The sequence below is a fragment of the Rattus norvegicus genome, chromosome 5 (assembly GCF_036323735.1).
Source record: "Rattus norvegicus strain BN/NHsdMcwi chromosome 5, GRCr8, whole genome shotgun sequence".
Lineage (NCBI taxonomy): Eukaryota > Metazoa > Chordata > Mammalia > Rodentia > Muridae > Rattus > Rattus norvegicus.
This window is the reverse complement of record NC_086023.1, coordinates 78,870,748-78,894,432: the sequence shown is the minus strand read 5'-3', so window position 1 is coordinate 78,894,432 and position 23,685 is coordinate 78,870,748. Positions and strand designations below refer to the sequence as shown.

Genomic DNA, 23,685 nt, shown 5'->3' with positions numbered 1-23,685 from the left:
AGCGGGGACTCAGTTATTCGTGGGGGTCGAGGGGGACCCGTACCTGTGGGAGAATGGACGAGAAAGAGGAGTGAGACCAAGCAGTGTCCTTGTCAAGGTCTGTTTATTGAGAGGAGTGTACAGCAGTTAAAGCTCTGAAGCAAGAACTGAAGCTTAGGGTGGGGGGAGTACTGGGAAGTGCCCAAGAATATAAGGTGAATCCTTAAACCTCACGATGTTCTTCTTTGAAAAGGTCAAGCCCTTCTCAGGAATCCGCTCAGGGCAGGAGTCTAGCTTTGCCCACTCCGGCAGTCCAGTCCTAGACAGTCTACTATCTCAGCAGCCCCTGATAGCGCTTCATCTAGGGGAAGGGCCTTGTGAAAAGTCCAAGCCTCCCCACTCCCATCTGCTTTGGCATGTTGACCAAGGGGCATCCTCAGTATGCAGGTCTTGGTTAGACAGCCATACTGCTGAGATTTCATGAATGCAGCGTTCCTGTCATCTCTAGAAGACACCAGTTAGTAACAGTATGCTTCCTGGGCCTCTGGCACATACGATCTTAGATGGAGAGGTTTTTAAAGTAGATTGTGATGTCCTATGTACAACTGTATAAAACCATTCAATTGAATACTTAACATGAGTGAAACTTGTGGTATCAAAACTGCTTACACACACGCACGTGCACACACACACATGCACACACACACACACATGAACACATGAATGCATGCATACAAACAGACTTTGAGACTTTAGGGAAGCCACCATTTAGCATCTTTTATGCAAAGCCAATAAGGAAAGTTGGACTTCAAACCCACTGCTTTCTCTTGAAGCCCGACTGGACACTGGGACAATTCCCAGGCTCAGAGTCACACTTGTGATTTGGGAGAGAAGTCATGGTGGAGTCACGTGAGTTTTGCTTTCGTTCTATGTGGCTATCATGAGGATGAGGAGGAAGGAAGCAGACCTAAATTTAGCAAAACCGGAATGGAGAATGCCTTTCTGGGGAAAGCAGGGTCAGAACAGAAACCTGAACAGTGAGGGAAAGTTGACCCTGCAGAGACCTGGGAGGAGTACTTAAGCAAGTCCACAGTCTCTAAAATAAGAATGGGTTGGTCAGAGCTGAGACCACGTGAGGGATGGAGTTTTCTCAGTGCATATGCTGGTGTTTTGTTCAGGGTGGAATTTTCTAGCTCCAATCTGGAGTCTTTCAAAGTCTTTTAAAAGCCATGAGTACTGAGGCTTTAGGGCACTAAATTCTGTACTGGAGGGTTCAGCTACACTCACCTCAGGCCGGGCAGGAAAAAGCTCAGTTAAGTCTTAGCTGCTATTGTAATGGATGCAGGCTGGAGAGATGGCTCAGGAGTTAAGAGCACTGACCGCTCTTCCAGAGGTCCTGAGTTCAATTCCCAGCAACCACATGGTGGCTCACAACCATCTGGAATGGGATCTGATGTCCTCCTCTGGTGTGTCTGAAGACAGCTACAGTACACTTATATAATAAATAAATAAATCTTTAAAAAAAAAAAAAGGAAGGATGCTGGACCTAAGAGGGAAGGCCTGCAATTCTGTGATTCATGATTTACTTTACTTTGAAAGACAGATTTATTTTTGTTTTATGTGTTTCGCCTGCTTGTAGGTCTATGCATCTGTATGTGTCTACCTGGTGCCCACGGGGCCAGAAAAGTATGTTGGATCCCCTAGAAACGGCTTACAGGCAGTTGTGAGCTGCTGTGTGGATGCTGGACATTTAACCAGGGCTCTCTGCAAGAGCCACGTGTGCTTGTAACTGCTGAGCCATCTCGCCATCCTCTTGTCTTATTTTTTTGGAGACAAAGCCTTGTTAAGTTGCTCAGGATTGTCTTCAACTCCTAGCCCAAGCAATTCCAGCTTTACCCTTTCTAGTGCTTGGCCACTGTGCCCAACCCTGTGATCTCCTGACTGGAAACGAAGTTGGCTCATTATAAAAATAATCCAAATGGTAAACAAATCTGCATTCAGAGGAATTTGTCCCAACACAGAGCACTTGAGACTCCAAGTCCAGCAGAGTCCCCTCTCCCTGCTTTCTTGTTTTGTTTGTTTTTAGAAACAGGGTCTCTGTTTAGCCCTGGCTGTCCTGGAATTCTGTGGATCAGGTGGTTTTAAACTTAGAGAGATCTGCCTGCCTCTGCCTCGCCACTCTGCCCAGTCCTTTTTCTCTTCTGAAGATTGTGAGACACAAGCAGAATCTCCCCCCAGATGGCTGTAGATAGGGAGAAAGTTCTAGCCCTCACTGTGCTGTTGCTTCTGGCCCATTCTCCCAGATGAATCCTATATTGATGGGCTCAATGTAAAGTGCCCATCCAGCTTGGCCAAACCATGGATTCAGTTCCTAGCACTACTAAAAACTTGCATAAACAGCAAACTCTAACCAACTCTCACCTTCTGGCCCTGACCAGCCCTCAGGCCTCTTGGACCACTCAGACACCATTGGAGAATTCCTTTGTGGCCCACTTCGTCACTTGCCTCTACCAAGAAGATGTAACCTGGAGTGTTCTCAAAGCTTTTCCTAGAACCTTCTATGGATAATTTAAATCCTATTTCACCATTCAATACCCGCCTCATTACTTTTCTCTTCTCTGGGCCAGATAATTTTTTTTCAGGGCTGGAGAGATGGCTCAGTGGTTAAGAGCACTGGCTGCTTTTCCAGAGGTTCTGAGTTCAAATCCCAGCAACCACATGGTGGCTCACAACCATCTGTAATGGGATCCGATGCCCCCTCCTGGTGTGTCTGAAGACAGTGACAGTGGACTCATATAAATAACAAATAAATCATTTATTTAAAAAAAAAGAATATTTTTTCTTCTCTCCTAATTTTGAGAAACAGGACACCTAACAGCCATTATGCAAATATGTAAGTTCCCAGAGCCTTCTGAGATATCTTTCCTCCTTCCTTCCCTCCCTCCTCTCCTCCCTCCCTCCTCTTTTCTTTCCTTCCTACTTTCATTTGATAGATGTATTTTTTATATATAATTTATTTTTTTAAATTTTATGTGCTTTGGTGTTTTGCCCACATGTATGTCTGTGTGAGGGTGTTAGATCCCCACGAACTGGAGTTAGAGACAGTTGTGAGCTGTCATGTAGGTGCTGAGAATTGAACCTGGGTCTTCCGGAAGAACAATCAGTGCTCCTAACCACTGAGCTGTCTCTCCAGCCCCTGATTGATGTATTTTCGAGCAATCATGTGCACGCCCCTGACCTGAGGATCTAGGATGTAGCCTGGTCTGGTGCCAAACTCTTGTCCTGTTAGGCAGACACAGAAAGCATCACGCTGTGGCTGCTCTGAGGGAGGAGCTATGAGGTGCTCTTATGAGGGAAGAGAGAAAAATCTAAAGCTTCCCACCCTTTAGATCAAGGGACCAAGATGCAGAGAAGGGAAGTCCCAGCTTGTACTTCCCAGAATCCCTTTCTTCCTTCCTTCAAGTTTTAGTCTCTAAAAAAAACCTACCTTTGGAGCCCGGAAGATCTTCCAGTTGACAAGCACTGTACTTGTATGACATCAAAGCAGAGGCGTTGTTGGGCAAGCTAAGAAGAAGCCAGTCTAGCAAAGCACATGGGCTAAAGCCAAAGTCAGGGGCAGTGCCTGCCCTTCCCACATAGCTGGCTGGGGCCATCCTGGGCTCATTCTTATCTCAGGATGTGTAGGCTGTAGGGCAGCGAATCCTAGACCTGGTAGCTCCCCTGGAACAGAACTTCCCACATGTTCTTATCATGTTTTCTGTGTCAACTCTGCTTTTACAATACAAGGCTTTGTCAGCGTGTGTTTGGTTTCCTAGCAGTGGCTCTGACTCCATGTGACAACCCAAAGTCTGAGTTGGGTGCTTGTGCAAGAGATCTCTGTACTGAGACAGGTACTTCCTCAAGCTCTCAGTCAAATCGCCCCTGTTTTTGCTGGCTCTTGCTGAGAGCAGCTCTCGCACATTTCTAGAAAGTCTTGAAATACTTGTACGTTTTCACCTCTGCAGCCAACCTCTCACAGGAACCGCACCAGGAAGGCAAACAGGAACAAAGGATTCTAGCCTTATCTTCATTAGTCTAATCCTGATCAGCTTCCCTCCCACAAGGACATTGTTACTACGGATTTGTGCAGGAATTCAGTTTCTGAAAGAGGACCAGCTAAGGAAGGTAGGATGCTTTCTTTGCCCACACATAGATAATGGGCAACGCCTGCTCTGGTTGGGAAAGACCCAAATGTACTCTCTAGAGTTCAGCTCGCTCCAGTTTCCCAGGACCTTTCTGACCCAGAGTAACTCCTTTGTCATTACATTGTTGCCTTCTAGGTGGAAGCTGAGGGCAGGTAGCTGGCTGCCTGGGAATCCAGAAAGCCTGGAAATACTCGCAGTGTTTGACCTCAGGTAGACTTGGTTACTTTGTAGTCATAGGTGATTTCTTGGCACTGGGCTCAGCTGACTCAGTCTGGTCCTCACAGTGTCACGAATGCCAGCAAGGAAGCAGGCTTAATGGCTTTGCTTCCCATCCAAACAGACTGAGATCAGGGCTCAGTCAGACTATCCAGATGCTTCTTTGGCTCCCCCCCCCCCCCCAGGATAATGTGAAAATTCTACTCTATTAAAATTTTTTTTCAGGCTGGAGAGATGGCTCAGTGGTTAAGAGCGCTGACTGCTCTTCCGGAGGTCCTGAGTTCAATTCCCAGCAACAACATGATGGCTCACAACCATCTGTAATGGGATCTGATGCCCCCTTCTGGTGTGTCTGCGGATAGTTAGAGTGTACTCATATAAAAATAAATAAATAAATCTTAAAAAAATTTTTTAAATTTAATTTAAAATTTTTCTTTAGATGTATATTTTAAAAAATATTTTTCTCAAGTTTATACTTTCATTTTTAAAAATGTGTGTGACTGTTCACCTGTATGTATGATTGTGTAACATGTGTGCCCAGTCCCCACAGAGGCTGAATGAAAGAAGGCGTCCCATCCTCTGGGATTGGAGTCATGGAGAGTTGTGAACCTCCATGTGGTTGCTGAGAATTGAACTCTGGTCCTCTGTAAGAGCAGCAACCATTCCCAACCCCTTAGCTATCTCTCTAGCCCCAGGTATATTTGTGTGTACAAAGTCAGAGAACAATTTCATGTTTTTGGCCAGTGAGTTTCAAAGGAGTTTCCAACCGTTCCCTCCTTGTCATGGGAGTCCCCTATGCATGTGGCTTTACATGAGTCCTGGGATTTGAACTCAGGTTCTTATGTTTGCATAACAAGTACTTGATGACCCTCCCACCCCCACCCCCAGTCTTCCACCCTTTTAATACTGCTTGAGCAATTAATATTCTTTAGGAGAATTTAAATGCAAGGTGTACCTGCCAAGGTGGGGCCATAACAGGAAGCACAGTGGAATAATCAAATCTCTTCATCAACATCCTGTACGGTGAGTGTTGTTCCTAATAAATTAAATTTTAATACCTTACCATATCAAGTAACAACCCATAAAGCAATGGTTATGAATGCTGACCACACATAGTAATCACATAGGAGGCTTGAACAGTGCAGATGCCTGGGACCCATTCCAGACACTGTGACTTAGTTGTTCAGGGCACTGGCAGTTGTAAAGACTCTCCTCCAGCCTGAACTGAAAGAAAATTCTCCTAAAGGATGCCTGCCTGCCTCCTGGCTCCCATGCCTGGTGGGTGCTCAACCAAAGGACAAACAAGGGCAGCCTATCAGAGGCACTCAGTGGAACTGCTCATGTGCGTGTTACTACAGAGGTGGACAGGACGCCGGCCACACCCTACAGAAGAACATTGATCAGCTTTAGCAGTAGTCTTTTAAAGGCAAATCTCCAATCACTCCCCCCAGAAGATCCTGTAAAGTCGCCAGTCCTTCCTTTCTCCAATGATGCCACCCCCTTATCTATTAATATTGTAATAAAATTGGAATTTTTCTGAGAAGTTGATCCTAATCCTAGTTTGTCATCCAAATCTATCACATGGTTCTAATTGCTGCAGGGGCAGTCCTAATATGTAGCGATTTCCCTGACTACAGAAGTAGCCTTGTAATGTTTCCCAGAAATAATCAGTTTAACAACTTCCATAGTAGGTGAACTCTCTTTGTGTGTCAGTAACTCCTTCACGTAGCAATTCACTTCATCTTCATAGCACCCTATGACTTAGGCACCATTATCCTCCCATTTTACAGAAGAAGGAATTGAGGTGCAGAGCTTGAATGCCTGGCCCAAGGTTACTCAGCTTGTGAATAAGTAGAGTGGGGATATGGCACATGCAATGTGTCAAAGCCTTTGCTACACTGGAATGCCTCCCAATTATCCCATCTATCTATCTATCTATCTATCTATCTATCTATCTATCTATCTATCTATCATAGACCTATCTTCTATCAATCATAGATCTATCTATCATCTATCTTTCTATCTATCATCTATCTGTGCATACATAGATGTCAGTATATATTTCATGCCATTACATATAATACACATAAACATGCATAAATCCAATATAATGTATATATCTTATGTTTGATGTTCTGTTCATTTGTTTTTTCTTCCTTTTTAAAAAAATATTATTTATTTAATGTATATGCGTACACTGTTGCTGTCTTCAGACATCAGATCTCATTACAGATGGTTGTGAACCACTATGTGGTTGCTGGGAATTGAACTTGGGACCACTGGATGAGCAGTCAGAAATCTTAATCTCTGAGCCATTTCTCTAGCCCCTCATTTGTTTTTTCCTGAGTCAGGTTCTTACTAGGTAGCTCTGGCTGCCCTAAAACTCACTCTGTAGATCAGACTAGGATTAAAAGTGTGAGCTACTCTGTATGTATCTCCAATATATAATAATTAATAATTTCAATAACTAATTACTTTTTAAATTTAAAAATGGAGAATTTCATATATATTGTATTTGCATCATTTCTGTTGTTCCATACAACTCCTTCCAGTTTCCTCATTCCCTCTTGAGTTATTGACTTCTGTAATTATTGCTACACACACACACACACACACACACACACACACACACTCTCTACTAACATTACTGAGTCCATTTAGTGTTGCTCATGTGTACATGTGTTTATGGCTGAGTACTTGGGATTAGATAACGTAGCAGGGACTTATAACCATGAGTATCTCCTGGGGTCACCCTCTAACAGAATTTAGCATTGTGTGGGACTCAATGGCCTTCCCTAACTTTTTTCAAGTGTCGTAGATCTTCCCTTCTTATGATTTTCCTGCTGCTCTGATACTGTATTTTCCCTGAAGAAACTTAGATCATGGACATGCCTAACAGATTCTTCCCAACCCACGCACCCATGTGATCTCCACAGAAAGAGATGGTGCTGGAACCTTGAGGAGATGAAAACATTTATGTCAAAGTTCTACCACCAGGGTTGGGATTTAGCTCAGTGGTAGAGCACTTGCCTAGCAAGTGCAAGGCCCTGGGTTTGGTCCCCAGCTCCGAAAAAAAGAACCAGAAAAAAAAAAAGTTCTACCACCAGTGCAGTGTTTTTATTCTGCAAAAAAGTATTTGAAAGTGAAGCCAGACATTGTGGTCCATGACTTTAATCCCAGCACTTGGGAGGCTGAGGCAGGCAGCCCGTCTAGTTTATGTAGTGAGTTCCAGACTCCATGGACAGATCCTGTCTCTACTGGACTATAGAGGCCCTGTCTCAACCTATGACCAGCCTAATTTATACAATGTAGTATTTGCCAACAAATAAATAAAACTAGCATACAGGAATGCATGGTAATATACTGTATGTAATGCAGAATGCATTAGTGTTCTGAAAATAGGCCTAGAGGAGCTGTACCAGTGGGGCTGAAAGGAAAGGCTGCCGTTCAACAGCCAGTGTATCCTGTATACTGTACGTGTAAACACTACTCAGTACATTGTATAGGTGGAAGGTTTGGACTAACTTAAAAATATGGCTAGTCACCTGGAAGAGAAATGGAGTCACTTGGTATTTACCAGATTGGTATTGAAATCTTGAAAGTTCCAATCACAGTGATCAGGCTCTGGAGATAAATCTGATATAGTAACAAATCAAATGAGTGAGATTAAAGAAGGAAGCTGCTGCAGCCAAGAAAAGACATCAAGGATAAAAAAATAGTGTTTTGAAAACAAAGAGCCAACATAAAGCATATACTGCATAAACGATGCCATAGCCAATTAATGTACAGTATAGAGAACACGCTTGAGAAGAACCGTGGGGGTTGGAAAGATGGCTCAGCGGTTAAGGGTACTGACTTATCTTCCAGGGGACGCAGGTTCAATTCCTAGCACCCACACAGCTCACAACTGTTACCCTGAGATCTGACACTTTCCCGCAGACATACATACAGGCAAAACACCAACGCATATGAAATAAAGAGGAGGAGGAGGAGGTGGGGGAGGAGGGGGGAAGGAGGAAGGGGAGAAGGAGGAGGGAGAGAAGAAAGCAACCCACATACTTTTAAAAATATTTTTCTGAGATTATATATGATTACATCATTTCCCCCTTCCCTTTCCTTTCTCTAAACCCTTACGTGCAATGCTCCCCAACTCTCAGAAAAATTCGTGGCCTCTTTTTCTTTAATTGTTGTTCTCTCTCTCTCTCTCTCCCCCTGTACGTATATTATGTTAATACAACCTGCCCTCTGTACAGTGTTTCTGTGTATCTGTGAGGGAGGGATAAATATTGTCCCCAACACCAGAGGAAGTGACTGTGTGCAAATAATGCCTTTAAACATGTAATTAAGGCTAAGTGAGGTCGTCACCATGGGCCTCATCCAACACTAACTGGTACCCTCCTAAGAAAAGATTAGATTAGAGCACAGATGAAAGACCACAGGAAGCTTTGGGAAGGGCAGCGGCAGCCACAAGCAAGAGAGAGGCCTGAGAAGAAACCAATCCACTGATACTTTGACTCTGGACTTTGGGGCAGGAAATAAATCCTGTTGCTTAAGCTACTTGGTCTGTGGTACACTGTTATGGCAGCTCCAGGCTACCTAGGCATAAAATAAAATATAACCAGAGAAAAGCTATTGCCCTCATACAGAGAAGGGACAAGTATAGATTTTTTTTTGTTTGAAATAGTTTCTTATCAATAAAAATAAGAGGTTTTTTTAAAGTTAAGTAAGGTGGAAGGAAGGCTGAAGGTCATAGTAACCAACCTTTCCCTGTTGACTGATAATATTTGACTCTGAGTTGCTCACACAGTGAGCATTGCTGGTTACAGACTTCCCTGAGTCCAGGAGATAATAGCCCAAGGCTTTAGTTAAAAGCCACCCAGATAAGAATTCCCCACATGCTCTCTCAAAGGTGATATAGCAAACAGCCTTATAAATCAGGCTGTAACTGGTTCCATAATGACTGGTTGTCTTAGGGTCTTACTGCCGTGGACAGACACTGTGACCAAGGCAAGTCTTATAAAGGACAACATTTAATTGGGGCTGGCTTACAGGTTCAGGGTTCAGTCCATGAGAACATAGCAGCATCCAGGCAGGCATGGTGTAGGAGCAGCTGAGAGTTCTTCATCTGAAGGCTGCTAGGAGAAGACTGGCTTTCAGGCAGCTAGAATGAGGGTCTCAAATCCCACTCCCATAGTAACACACCTACTCCAACAAGACCACATCTCCAGATAGTGCCACTCCCTGGCCAAGCATATACAAACCATCACACTGTTTTTCTTGGAGATTTTATTTTAATTTTTAATAGTGTGTGTGTGTGTGTGTGTGTGTGTGTGTGTGTGTGTGTGTGTGTGTGTGTAAGTGTGTGGGAACACATGACTCCTATGCCTTTGGACACCCAAAGGGGGTATAGAATCCCCGGGAACTGGAGGGCCAGTTTGTCGTAAGCTGCCCATCGTGGATGCTGGAACCAAACTGTGGTCCTCTGGAAGAGTAGCTTTTAACCACCAAATCATCTCTCCAGCCCTCCATAATGTCTATTTTTATGTTGGTTCTCAACATCACAAGACATGCAAGAGAAGGCAGCCACACAAGACAGGGTCTGAGGTAAACTGTCCACATTTAACACCTGTCTCGTGCTTGCTTCAGTTCTTAAATGCCTGTGTGTCCTCTGGGGGTATTCACTTCTCCGATCCCAAGCAAACAGGCACGGGGTGGGATGGGGGTTATGAAGCTGAGATCTCTGTCCCTTCTCCCTCTCCTGCCTCTGTTTTGAGCAAAACCATGGGTAGAGGAATCACAATCAACTCTCAGAAGTTCCAATATCTCTACTCAGTAACTGGATCTAGAGAGCGAAAATCAGGCTTGGGAAGTATTTTTGAAGAAGGTAAGGGAAGGAAGGGCCTGCCTGGGCTTTGTTTTCTGTTCTGTGTGGAGTGGTTACTCTAGGAGGTGTGAGTAAACTGCTTTTTCTTTGATTTCATTTCATCAAAATAATAATTTAGTGAGATGGGTTCTAAGGTAGTCTTTAGTTTTTGTTTCTGTTGTGGGTGTTGTTGTTTTATTTGTTTGTTTGTGTAGCTTTTCGAGACAGGGTTTCTCTGGGTAGCCCTGACTGTACTGTAACTCACTCTAAAGACCAGGCTGACCTTGAATACACAGAAATCCACCTGCCTCTGCCTCCCAAGTGCTACAATCAAAGACATCAGCACCCCTGCTCAGCAATAGCCTTTGTTTTTATAGAGAGAGTAGCTGAGTCTGGAAATGCGAAGGTGGTTGTTCAGCTCTCCCAGCTGACAGAGGTAAAGCCGGGATTTGAACTCACGGAGTCTGCCCCTAGGGTCAACATTGTCTTAAGTGCTTTGCTTACTGCAAGAAAGCTTCACACCAAGTTCAGTTCAGCTTTTGGCTAGAGGAGTAAGTCTGAGTCCCTTCTGCATATGAGCCTAACCTTACCTTCTTCTTCATAGAGAAGGGTTTCACTTAGCTGCTCTCTGAGGCTTAGACACGGGTTGGCCCCTATTATGATTTTCGTCTGCTGGAGGACTCTGACAGAGAGCATTCAGCTCTAGAATGGGGTGTTCAGCCTCTAGACACAGATACGGAGAGGGTAGACATTGTTATCAAGAAAGGCTTAGAAAGGGGAAGGGCCAGTGAGTTGCTGACTGGAAGGGCTATCCTCAGCTCCTGCATCAGCTTCTGTGGCATTTGATAGTGGTCTCACCCTCCTTCTAAACTCTCTCCAGCTGCATGCAAACTTAGACAAGGCCATTGCCAGGGGACGACATTTGCTTCCAGTTTTGATTTTTTTTTCTAAAGTGTTGCTTATTATGCGTGAGTGTCCTGACTGCATCTATGTAAAGATACAGCCTAGTGCCTGAGGAGGCCAGATGAGGGCACCGGATCCCCTGGAATTGGGGTTATGAGTGACCATGTGGATGCTGGGACCCAAACCCCAGTCTTTTGCAAATGTAGCAAGTGTTCTTAGCTGCTGAGCTTGGTTTTCTTATGTAGGTAACGCCTTCCAGGAGAAAGAGATCTTCCCTCACTCTCTTTTAGTTTGTAAGTTTTAGGAAAGAATTTTTTGAGCGCTATCAGACCTTAGATGGCAGCCGAACATGTTAGCTAAGGGTTTAAACACCAGCAGACTCGCTTCCATTTCATTTAGTGGTTATGATACATTAAAAAGTATATTAATTTTGTCTATGTTCACCAATCTTCCAAGACTGCCATGGATCATAGCTAAAAGGGGAGAAGAAAGGAACGACAGAAATGCGAGTATTAATATGAGTTCCTCTAAAGAAACAGAAAGAAAAAAAAAAAAGGCCAAACCCTGTTTGCTGACTTTACAACCTTCCAAGGTCTTGCCCCACCTACACTGAGGCTTATCTGTTCGTCCTCTACCTCAAGCTGACTTCATTCTTCTCCACAGATAGAGTGTTATCACCCTCCCAACTCTTTAGCTACCGAGGCCTCTTCTGCCCACAACAATGGCCACACCCGTACTCACTTACTTTTTCCACCCCCTGGTCTCAAGAGCTTTCTTAAGTTGGGAGTGACCTCTTTCTCATACTTGAATTCTAATGGCACAGGATCCATTCCTTTTTCAGAGCTCTGCACCACTTCCTGGTTATCCTGTAATCTCCCGACTGCACTGTGAACGGCAAAGCAGCATACTGGTCAGTGGCTGGAGGTGGCTGAGGCCTTGCACAGCATTGATAAATACTAACAAGTGGTGGGCAGAGTGTGCCCCAAGTCCAGATCACGAGGAATTAAGTGGGTGAGCACAGTTCCTGAGATTAAGGCATGACACTTGTGAATAGAGCACAGATTAGAAAACAGTCATCGAGAGGTTTACACCAGTGCGGGAAGCTCTGAGACTGGAGTGTGGGCATGTATGAGGGAGAACTGCAAGCTGCTCATGTAGCAGGAGAGAAGAAAAGAGCAAGATGTGTCAATAAACTCACTGCCCTGTACTGAAAATCGCAGAGTCCGCAGTGAAGTCCGCCCCTTGTGTTACTGGTGATTTCACGGCAGCTTGAGGAGGTGGTAATTAGGGGAAGTGATACGAAAACATGAAGTTCCATGTGTAACACTAATAGAGTTGTGTCAGAGGAAAAAAAAAGTGAGGGTGAGTTTTGTGAAAATGTGAGTGTTTAGGTAGAATCTGTGGTGGGATTTTAGAATAAAGTGTAACTTGTGCTGTCTGGGGCTGAGATACCGAGCTTTCAGGGGGGGAAGGTGAATGGCTAAGTTCGAGGTTCCGATTGGATGTCGTACTTTCAGTGCAGTGAAGATATCTAGAGAGACTGAGTGTCCATTACCATTGAGAACTCCTGAACTCTAAGTAGATAAGACCAGTGTGTGTGAGCTTCCCCGGCGGAGCGACCCCTTCCTCTCAGCCAGGAGGCAGGCCTTGACATCTGTAGCCCTCTCTGCACAGGAGAGACATCTGAATTTCAAGAGCACCCTGTTAAAATAGGAGGTAGCCTAATACCTTGTTTCTGCTGATGGGCTAGAATAGCACAGTAGGGCTAACACAGGAAGTGCTGGCCTTCCAGCATCGGCTGTGGAAAACAACACGGGTCTGCTGCAAAATGACCATGAAGTTTGTGGGGGCCTTTTTCTTTACAGGACTGGAGGTTTGAGGTTGGAGATGAGGCTCACAGGAGTGGTGTCCAGGCGTCGGCTCAGTTTCTTTCCTCACAGAGACCCCGAGGATTGTCCGTCTTGCCCTTTTCTGGCTCAGCAGCCCGCTCTTTCGTTGTCTCTGGGCATTTACCTCCATCCTCAAATTAAGAAGTCTTCATTTTCTGCCTCTTTGCCTCACTTAAAGGATCCCTGGGGTCATATTGGACTCACTAGAATTAAACAAAACAGAACAAACAAAACAGTGTACAGTCCTATGTAAGAGCCTTTATTTAGCAGGCTTAATTCCATCTGCAACCTTAATTCTTCTTTGTTATATGATATAACATCTTCCCATGTTCTCCTCGTTAGATGGTTAGGACACGGACCTCTTAGTTGGGAGGGTGGGGCATTATTGTGCCTAACATTTAATGTTTTGTTTCACTATAACATGGTGAAAAGATGATCATATCTATTTTCTTGTATTTTTTTAATCAAGTAGAAAGAGCTCTGCGTCCAAAAGAGAAGGAGCAACACTGGTTAAAATCAGACTTCATGACTGAATAAAGGAGCCAACCATGCTGGTACAGGCCAGCATGCAGTCAGCACGCAGATGAAGGCGGATCTCTGTCCATTCCAGGCCGTCCTTCTTGGAGACAGGGTCTCTGAACTCCCTATTCTGGCCAACCTGGCCACCCAGTAAGAGCATGGCACAGTCACATGTCTACCTTCCCAGCGCCAAGGCTATAGGTGTGCATCCCCAGGCCCAGCTCTTCCTGTGGATGCGGGGGACCCAGACTCAGGGCCTCATGCATACTCAGTGAGCTTTTACTCACTGTTTTCCCCAAATCCTGGGTCACTGTCTTAGAGGAGTTTGTGTACGACTGCGTCGCTAACCTATAGTAACCCCTACAAGTTGTGCTGGGGCAGAGATCAGGCCTGAATCATCTGCCCAGTATCACCGGTGTTGCAATCGGCGTGTGCTCCCTCGCAGGAGCTGATTGTGCACGTACGTCTCTCTCCGTCTCTCTCCGACGCCTGCTCAGCGATAGCGTATTGGTAGTTTGGAATCTTCCATGTTGGAAGCAGTACTTTATAGAAATCAGGAGACAGTATAAGCCAGGGCTTTCCTCCTGGGCCGTTAAACATTTACCACCACAGTACTGCCTGCTCTGCGAGTACCTAGCGCAGTGCCAAGACACAGCAGGTACTGGACAAATGTTTGCTCAGGCAGTGAGAGCTCGAATAAGACTCTAAACAAAGACTCCCACAATAAAACTGAGGTTAAATATACATATATTAGCTGGGTGGTAGCACAAAACAATTTTAGGAGAGAGAGAGAGAGAGAGAGAGAGAGAGAGAGAGAGAGAGAGAGAGAGAGAGAGAGAGATCAGAGAGAATTTTCTAAGGGTGGAACAAGGAACTGGTCTGGCCCTGCAAATCTTGCACAATTCCTTGCCCTCATGAGAGGACGAATGATTGTGTCCTGTAAAGAAGTCTTCACCGGCTGGAATGATGAATGGAAACAAGACAGATGAAATCTCACAGGCGCATGTATAGAGTCCTATTCTAGGACTGAGTAGGAGTATAACCAACATGGTTGTAAGGACCGAGGGACGCAGGGATGGGGGTCTGCGTGTGACAGTGACAGGTAAAGGAGCACAGAGCACCATGCTCAGGTGCGAGCTCCCACAGATGGCATCCAGAGAGGAGCGACCAGGTGCAGAACCTACTGTGCGAGGCCAAATGGAACGGATTGGGAATGCTTTCTCAGAGAAGGGAGGACTGCAAGGAGCACACTGTTGGCACCTAGTGTTGTGTCATCTAGACAGGGCTGTGACCGTGCCCAACTTTAGGGGGCACTTTCTGCCCTTGGGGCCCATGTGGAGAAGTGTTTAGTTGGCATTCGGAAAGCAGCACCCCTGCATGAGTAAGGTCCCCGTGCTCCCTTCAAACGCAAGCAGCTCCTGGGAACCGTGTCTCAGGAAGCGTCTCAGGACTCGTGGGAAGAATGTTCCTAACCTAGGATGGGTTAAAGCGGAGATGAATGATCAAGTGTCCTGGCTGTGCGACGGGCAGTGATTCTTGAAACAAAAACTGCAGGAACGGCTTTTGTGGGTGACCAGTAGACTTGCAACTATTTAACACTTATTTTTGTTTTGATTTTATGTGAGTACTCGAGTGCCTGCACGCATGCACGTGCAGCACCGTGTATATGTGGTGCCCATGAAGAGAGAGTCCCACCCCCAGGAACTGGAGCTTGAGCTAGTTCGAGCCACCCCATATGGGTGTTGGAAACTGAACCCAGGTCCTCTGCAAGATGGGCGAGCGCTCTTCATCACCGAGGAGCTTCCCACCCCAACCCCTGAACTTCCAACCGATCTCAGAGATGGCAGCCATTGCTCAGAGGGCTTATGCTTGTGCCAAGTATCAAGTTAAGTGCTTTACATACCTGGCTGAGGCTAAGGCTCAGAACAACCCGTCAAAGTGCATATCGGTACCCTTAATGTACAGGTGAAGAAACAGAGACTCGGAGATTAATTGTTCATAGCCGTCCAGTTAAGAAATGGGGCTAGGATTTGAACTTGTGAGCACATGATTCCCTGGTTCTTCTGGAGCACTGTGGATGGGAAGACCAACAATTCCACCACTCTCCCAGTGTTGTTAGCACTAGGGTGTCTGACAGTACCAGACCCACAGTCAAGGAGACTTGTGGGAAGAGGCAGGCTGGGAAGGAGATAGAACCATAGCTTCCAGTGCTACCGTCTGGTGTGTGGTGGGTGTCCCACCCACCAAGACATCGTACCCTTCCAGCCGATGATACTGAGGCTGAAGATCTCCTCCAGGACCAGGGTGGATACTCTGTAGGATTAGAATCTTACTCTGCTGCATCCCTTGGACTCTCATGACAAATTCACAGTTCTCTCAGGAGGACACTCCCAAAGGACAGACACCGACTGAGCCTGCCTCTGGAGATGAAAGGAGGCGACTCCCAGTCTGTCTTACCTCCCCACCATGATTTGATTGGGTCCTGATGGCGATTCTGTGGATTCATCATCACCCCCAGGATTGCTCACATGGAGTCGCCACCGTCAGAGCGGGTTTCCTGGGAGCAGCTGAGAAGCTGACGTACTAGGAATCATGATCTTTGAATCATCCATTTATTACATAAGTAATCGGTACCACGGAGCTTGGGTGTTCACTGTATGGCGCCATAGACTGGGGCCACGCCTCTTCATTGCTGGAATAGCTTGCCTGGCTGGCTCCTGAAGCATTTAAAGATACTAGCTTACCTGCAAGAACCAGTGTCTTCCCTCTTGCCCAATGGTGGCCATTTCCTACCGACTGCTCTACAATGTGAGAATGCGCTTGTGGGCTAGGGTATATTGAGAAATTACTGTGAACTTCTCTGGAGCCGCCCTTACCGACAGTGCCTCGTACTCACACCTAGAATTACACTCTGCCTATTGTCAGAGGTCGAGCCCATGTCCTCAGTGAACACAGCCTCAGTTATAGGCAGGGATCAAATCCTGAGCCCTTTCAGGCCCTCAAAGGCTCAATTTATTTATTTTTTCTTTCTGACTCATCTCCCTGCATATGTGTGTTCTAGTCCCCAACATCATTCCACGACGTCACACTTTTGCCATTCACATGAGGTCAGCAAATGGTCACCACTGTGACAGCACTGGCCCAGCAGGAGGGGGACTAAGCACACCAAGGCTTGGCTGACACCAACCGTAGTGTCCCCTTTTAAGATTGTATCCCAGCGCCTGACTGGGACATTGCGAGCACATTGATAAAGACGCGGTACAGGCTGTTATTTTTCTAGAACGCGCTAACATTTAACTGGGATTCAGCAATCTCAGAATGTTTTGAAGCCATTAAAATAAAAAATGCTGGAAGCCAGGCAGGGGTGGCACACGCCTTTAGTCCCAGTGCTCTGGAGGCAGGGGCAGGCAGATCTCTGAGTTGGAGACCAACAGCCAGGGCTACACAGTGAGACAAAACGGACCAAAGCAAAGAAAGATGCCGGAAAGGAGGGAGGAAGGCAGGGCAGCAGACCAGCCTAAACCCAGTAGTTTCTGATCCCCAGAGCCTCCTTATCAGCAGAGGAGCCCGTTGGGCCTGGTTCTGTGACGGCCTCTTCTTACCCCATTGCAGTGTACCCCATACCTGCGTGAGACGCCTGCCGCTTTCTCTAGGATCCTGTTATTGAATGTCATCTTTCTCCACATCTGGAAGGTTTGGTGGGTTGATGTTGAGTCACAGAAGGGCTGAGGGAGGCTGACCGTCTGAATTAGTAACCCAAGGGCTCGGGAAGTATGGCGCACTGGGCCCCTGACCTCTATTGTTCTAGGGACAACCGAGTTCTAAAGCCCCTCTTACTACAGGAGTGGATTCTACCTGAGACAGTTGCTGGAGTCTGGTCCTGATGGTGCACTATGCTCTGGCATTTCAAGTTCAACAGTATTAAATGCCTCTGCAACCAGGGTAACCTGAGAGACGGCCTTGTAATCACTTCTTGCTCAATGTCTCATATTACATAGTCACAGACCTCCCAGCCTAGGTCGTTGTCAGATAGGCTGAACAATTGGTGAATAGTTCAAGTTCTTAGCCTGCAATCGATAAGGGTGTCATGCCGATTTCTGTGGTGTTCTATTGGAAAAGTTAGAGGATACCTGACAAGGAAGATACCACCTCTTTACTCAGTCTCAACCGAGACAGGCTTGCTGGCTGGGGCATGAGTCATCTCCTGTCACCTGATATAGAGAATTACAAAGAACACTACTTCCTCATTAGGTCATCGGTTCTGGATACTCCAGGGAGAAGAAATTTTTTTAAAAAACAGAGGTTTGCTAAAGGCTGGAATATAGCTGCAGAACAGATCCCCGGGAGTGGAAAGGTTAGGCCACAAAGCATGCACGTTTGTACTTTGTGTACTGTCCGTCTGTGTACTGTCTGAGCCACGTTTTGGGTGGTACCAGGATGTAGGTGGACAACTGCTTTTCTACACCTTTGCAAGTAAACTGTGCTTTTAAGCTTGACCCATTCCCTAAGTGGAAATAGTAGAGCTGACAACGAACCGTGACAGCATCATCCATTCCTTATCACTGGACACTGGCTGGAAGAGGAAAGCTGGCTTCTGTAAATGTTGCCCTAGAGTTTACTCTCGAGAACAGAACAGGGTAGAGGTGGGGACGATGGGGCAGAGGACAATCAGGCAAGAGGCAAGAAACACAAGGGATGAAGAGGAAGAGGAGCAACAGGGAGCTGGACAAACCAGGACAAAGGACAGGGAGTTAAAGTTCTTGGCATCCCAGTCACACCTCTGCCTTCTCTGTACTTCACTGACCTCACCCCAGCCAACATACACATTTCCACCAGGCACTCCACTTCCTCTAAGGAGTCATGTTGCAGACAGCCATTCCCAGATGTCTGGTTGTGGAAGCATCTGATGTCTAAGAAGTCTCTGCTAGCAATTTTGCCAAGAAAAGAAGTTGAGAGTCATGGGAGCTTCGGCATGTCAGTGTGTCACACAGTACACCCTTTTCTCCACACATCTTTACTTGCAAATATATGTTCGTCGCAATGAGCCATTGGCCTGTATTGAGGCCTCTGGCATCAGATGGTTTTTGTTTTGTTTTGTTTTATGGTTGGGGAGGTGGATACAAAGGGAGGGGAGATGAGTGGGATTGGGATGTGTGATGTAAATGTCTCAAAGAATCAATTAAAGTTTTTTTTTAAAAGTATTTGACAAACTGAGTCACCAAGACAGGATGTCCAGTATTCATAGGATGTAACACATGCTAGTTTCAAGTTTTATGATGGTAATAGTTTTTGAGTCCCTGTGCTCCTGTAAGCAATTCCTTCTTCCATATTCCAGTAAGCAACTCCAGTAAAACTTGTTGGTTGGAAGAAGAGGAGGAGGAAGAGGAGGGGAGGGAGGGGAGGAAGGAGAAGAAGAAGAAGAAGAAGAAGAAGAAGAAGAAGAAGAAGAAGAAGAAGAAGAAGAAGAAGAAGAAGAAGAAGAGGAGGAGGAGGAGGAGGAGGAGGAGGAGGAGGAGGAGGAGGAGGAGGAGGGGGAGGGGGAGGGGAGGGGGAGGGGGAGGGGGAGGGGAAAGAGGAGGGGGAGGGGGAGGAGGTGTTCAGAGGGGAGGAGGTTTCCAAAGCTGTGCCCCGGTTAACATGAGATGTGAGAAACAATCACACAAAGTCCAGCCCAAATCCTTAATACCATCCCTGTACTATTACCGAGGGATTAAAAACTACTAACTACTTGTCAGGGCAGAAGAGACGGCCAAGTGGGTGAAGGGGTCTTCAGCCACATTGATGACCTGAGTTTGATCCCTAGACTCACAATAGACAGAAATGACTCCCAGAAGTTGTCCTCTTATCCCTCCATACATACCACAGGAATTTACATATACATGCATACAAGATAGACACGATATAAAAACTATGGGATCAAAACTTTTGATAGTAATTTATGTATGTTATGCATAGTACAGCTGCCAGTGGAAAGCTGGTATTTGCCTCTTTGGGGTACAAAGAGGCTTCTCCACATTACCCCAAGGGTTAGTAGTAGTTTATGAAGCTATCTGTAAGGAAAGCCCATGCCGCCAGGTGACTATACTGAAAACTAGAGCTCAGTGGCCTCACCCTGGCCTAGAACACAGTCCCACCGACCAGAAGATAGCAGTGGGGTTAAGGTGTGCCCTGTATCTGAGGGGTCTCTCCAGGTGAGGCTATGGCTGTACAGCTTCCCCATCCTTCTGGTCTGGCTCCTCCACCTTTTCTGAAATTACCTACCTGTCTAAAGCTCTTTCCTCTCCACCCCACCTCACGCCATCCGCTTACTCATGGTGGCCGCATTAGGTCTTCCCTTGTTGGCCTGTTGTTGGTGTCTGCTTACCTCTCTAACCACACACTCAGGTGCCACATTTAAATGTAGTCTCCACTGACCCCCCAAATCTGAAGACTTATCAAATAGTACCCCTCCTTCTTAATGGTAGGAGCCCCACGGTACTTTCTCACTGAAGGTGAGAACTCAATCCCTGGACTTCACCAGACAATTTATGCTTCAGTGAGGTCATAGGCTTGGGTATTTTCAGAGGACACATACCTCTTGCTCCTAGCACTTGTACCTAGATCTTGGCTATCCGGTCCTGTTAAGTTTGCTGTCTCGATGTCCTGAGAAATACGGAGGAAAAGAGGCATGGCCTAAAACATGGTGCAGGACAGAGGAGATAAATTTCCCAGGCAAGACGGGGCAGGGTACAATTGTACCCACCAAATGGGAACAAATTACAACCAACACTGTCTTGTTGGCTAGGTCAAAACCATTTCCACAATCAGGGATGCTTACCAGATACGAGAAACTGTGCTGATCTCCATTGTAAGGTCACCTCTGGAGCAGGAGAACAAACGAGTATACTTTAAAAAAAAAAAAAATCCCGGCAGCATAAATCAAGCAGGAATGTTAGAGGTGACACAGAAGGAACCCTGAGCCCACCTCATGACTTTCGGCCATTTTTAATTGCATGTGAGTCTCTGAGATCTTCCCAGAAGGTGACAGCATTGCTTTTGGCAATCACACAGGGCAGAGGGCAACAGTGGAGAGTGGGGTGAGGGTGGGGGTTGTAAAGCCGCTGGTCACACGTGGCTACCAAGCTTGTGAAATATATAAAGTCCATGCTGAGATGTCCTTTGAGTATAAAATACCACGTTTTGAAGGCAAATATAAAAATAACTACGTTGATACATTGTGTACATATTGACTGAATATCAAAGTAATACTATTTGATTATGTTATAGTAAATGAGCTGTTAGGAATTAGCTTCTATGTTTTTTTTTAACATTTAAAAATGTGGCAAAAGAAAACTTAGATATACAGCCCATGTATACTTGGGTTGAATAGTCTTGCTTTCAAGGCTTAACCTACGATTTTGGTCGCGATAGCTGTCATAGCAGAAGGTAGGAAGTCAATGAGAAATGCAAAGGGATGGATGTATTCTCTCTATGCGCCCAGCAGCACGGTGAGTTGGGCATGCGCAGGAACCTGTGTGAAGATGGGTAGAACAAAGCCGTTATGATCTGCTCAGCATCAGACCGGTAGGTTGTTCATAGTAGTATTCCAGTCTCCCATATCACAGTCAAAGACTCAGGGAATTTCTTCCCTTAGCTGTACATTAAGCCACATACATAACCTTCTACTTGGAGAAGATGAGAACGAGGCCAACAACCACATGTTCCATGGCACTATTGTGTCCTCTCTCTCTCTCTCTCTCTCTCTCTCTCTCTCTCTCTCTCTCTCTGTAGCCGTGGCTGTCCTGGAACTCTCTCTGCAGACTAGGCTGGCCTTGAACTCTTGAACTCAGAGATCGGCCTGCCTCTGCCTCCTGAGTGCCGAGATTAAAGGAATGGGCGAATACACTTAAGTTCCTTCGTCTGGAGGGGGCTCAGAGTCCTGGAAAGTCCCTGAAATGAATAACTGTGGGGAGTTAAGGCAGGATTTGTGCTTAGGGGCTCAAGTAAAGCCTCTTTTTGCCTCACTTAGAATATGGTGGTTTCATAATCAAATAAAATCTCGTGGGCATTGTTTTAATTATAACTTTTTTTTAAAAGGCAAGTTCTTGCCTTAGCCTTGACCGGTCAACCCTCTTGCTTCATCTTCCCAAAGGCCAAGACAATACTTGTTCCACTTCTCCAATTAATTATAGATCTTTTGACTAGTTAATTTGACACCAACACAGAGACAAAATTTAGCACTTTTGTCAATGGTCACCATATTTGTTTGTTTATATTTTGAAGACAGGATGTCAGCGTAACACAGGCTGGCCTTCGCCTCCTAAATGCTGGGATTAAGGGTGTGTGCCCTCTTGCTGGCCCAAGTGGCATGCCTCTCTAATAGCTCAGTGCCGTGTTGCCTGTGGCTTTTGCACCCTCCCACCCTTCCAGGAATTGGGTGATGATTTCAGTGCAGGGTCTCGCTCACAAGGGTTCTGACACTCCGGGAGAGAGAGAGAGAGAGAGAGAGAGAGAGAGAGAGAGAGAGAGAGAGAGACTTCTCTGTATCATTCCAATTTTAGTATATGTGCTGCCGAAGCGAGCACGAGAACTTCTCAATGGTATAAGTAAAACGTCAGTCTTTACTGAGGGTTGTGGATTTCAGGTTAATGCGGGGCATATGACATATCTCAAGTCCGTTCTTAGGCCTTTGTATTTCTTCCTGTATTTCACACCCAGAAACTCCGGGCCTGTTTGTGTTGCTTACTGAAGTACATCTTTAGAGACAGCTTTCAGTGAGCAAACTGAGAAACCAACCAACACAAGGATAAAAACTAGAGCCACCCCAGCTGCCCACCATAGCAACCATATCCCAAGTCTCTGGAAAGAACACAGCACTGCATAGTCTTATGGCCGTCCTTCTGTCCTTCCTCAAGCCCTTGCTCTCCCATCTGGGGTTTGCTGATAAGAAAGAGCAAAGATTTAAATTTCCCTTTCATGGCTTAGCCTTCTTTTTCTGGCTCTGCGGCTCTACGGTTGGTGAGTCTACTGTGAAGACTGAGGAGATTAGATGTGGAAACTGAAAAAGGGGATGAGAAGGGAGCCGGAACACAGGCCACGGCCAGTTTCCTGTGAGGCGCTGTTGAAGTAGCTTGTGTATGAGGTGCTGGGGCAGGCTCGAGACCACATCTGCTCTCTGTTGTCAGTTTACAGGCTATTGCTAGCAACTGCTTACGTCATCATCATTAACTGCCATCACCTGGTGCTTCAGGTGTGGGCCGGACTCCAGCTCTCTCCCTGATCGCACGTGCTTCTGGCCGGTCTCTCCTTCTTTCTGTCCTTCTCTGCAGACTCCTCCACCCTCTCCGCCCATCCCCCGCCCTCCCCCGCCACCCCACCCCCCCACTCATGGCTCTGCTCCTGCCTGCCCATCCGCCTCTACTCCTTCTCCAGGCCCAACCCTCCTTCCCCCAAATAGACTCCCTTTATACCGGATCAGTTGCGTGGCCGGGTTGGGGGGCGGGGGAGAGGCAGACCTTGGCATGGTCTGCCCAGTAACCCCTCGCCAGGGGGTGGGGGTGGGGATATATTTCATAACACTCTCCATTTTTATGTTTCCCTTTGTACTAGGGTTTATGACAGTTTAAAATCTTAGCCAAGGGGCTGGGGATTTAGCTCAGTGGTAGAGCGCTTACCTAGGAAGCGCAAGGCCCTGAGTTTGGTCCCCAGCTCCGAAAAAAAGAACCAAAAAAAAAAAAAAATCTTAGCCAAAGCTATCAAAAATCTCCCCTCTGATGAGACTCATCTGATTAAACTTAAAATATTTGTTTTTGAGAATTTCATATATGAGTATTGTATTTGCATCATTCCTGGTCTTCCCTCTAACTCCAGCCATGGCTCCCACTCTGTCTCAGATTCATGACCTCTTAATTTTAATGATCAAACATCCCTATGATTTCATGTTATCCAATGGCTACACTGTCACAAAGTCTATCTGTGAGCTACCATTGTTATTCCTTTTCCTTTTCTTTTTGAAATTGAATTACAATCTTCTTGCTTTGTCTTGCTAACATGGCTAAGATTTTTGAGAGTATTTTATTGAGTACTTTTTTGACAAATTTCTCAAATAGGCTACATGAGTAGCTCCCAAACACCTTCCTTTTGCCCATAAGTA

General features: G+C 46.0%; 1 long non-coding RNA gene across 2 annotated transcripts; it reads right to left on the bottom strand.

Moving 5' to 3' along the window:
* Positions 1–5,277: 5,277 nt before the first annotated feature.
* LOC102551074 (uncharacterized) lies at positions 5,278–23,082 on the bottom strand. Of its 2 annotated transcripts, XR_010066531.1 has the most exons (5): positions 20,371–23,082; positions 20,128–20,195; positions 12,874–13,237; positions 11,891–12,030; positions 5,278–11,618 (listed from the first exon to the last, which is right to left on the bottom strand). It is a non-coding gene; the product is annotated as an uncharacterized LOC102551074 (long non-coding RNA). The 2 variants fall into 2 exon arrangements; XR_010066530.1 differs by having other exon boundaries at positions 20,128–23,082.
* Between the last annotated feature and the right edge of the window lie 603 nt (positions 23,083–23,685).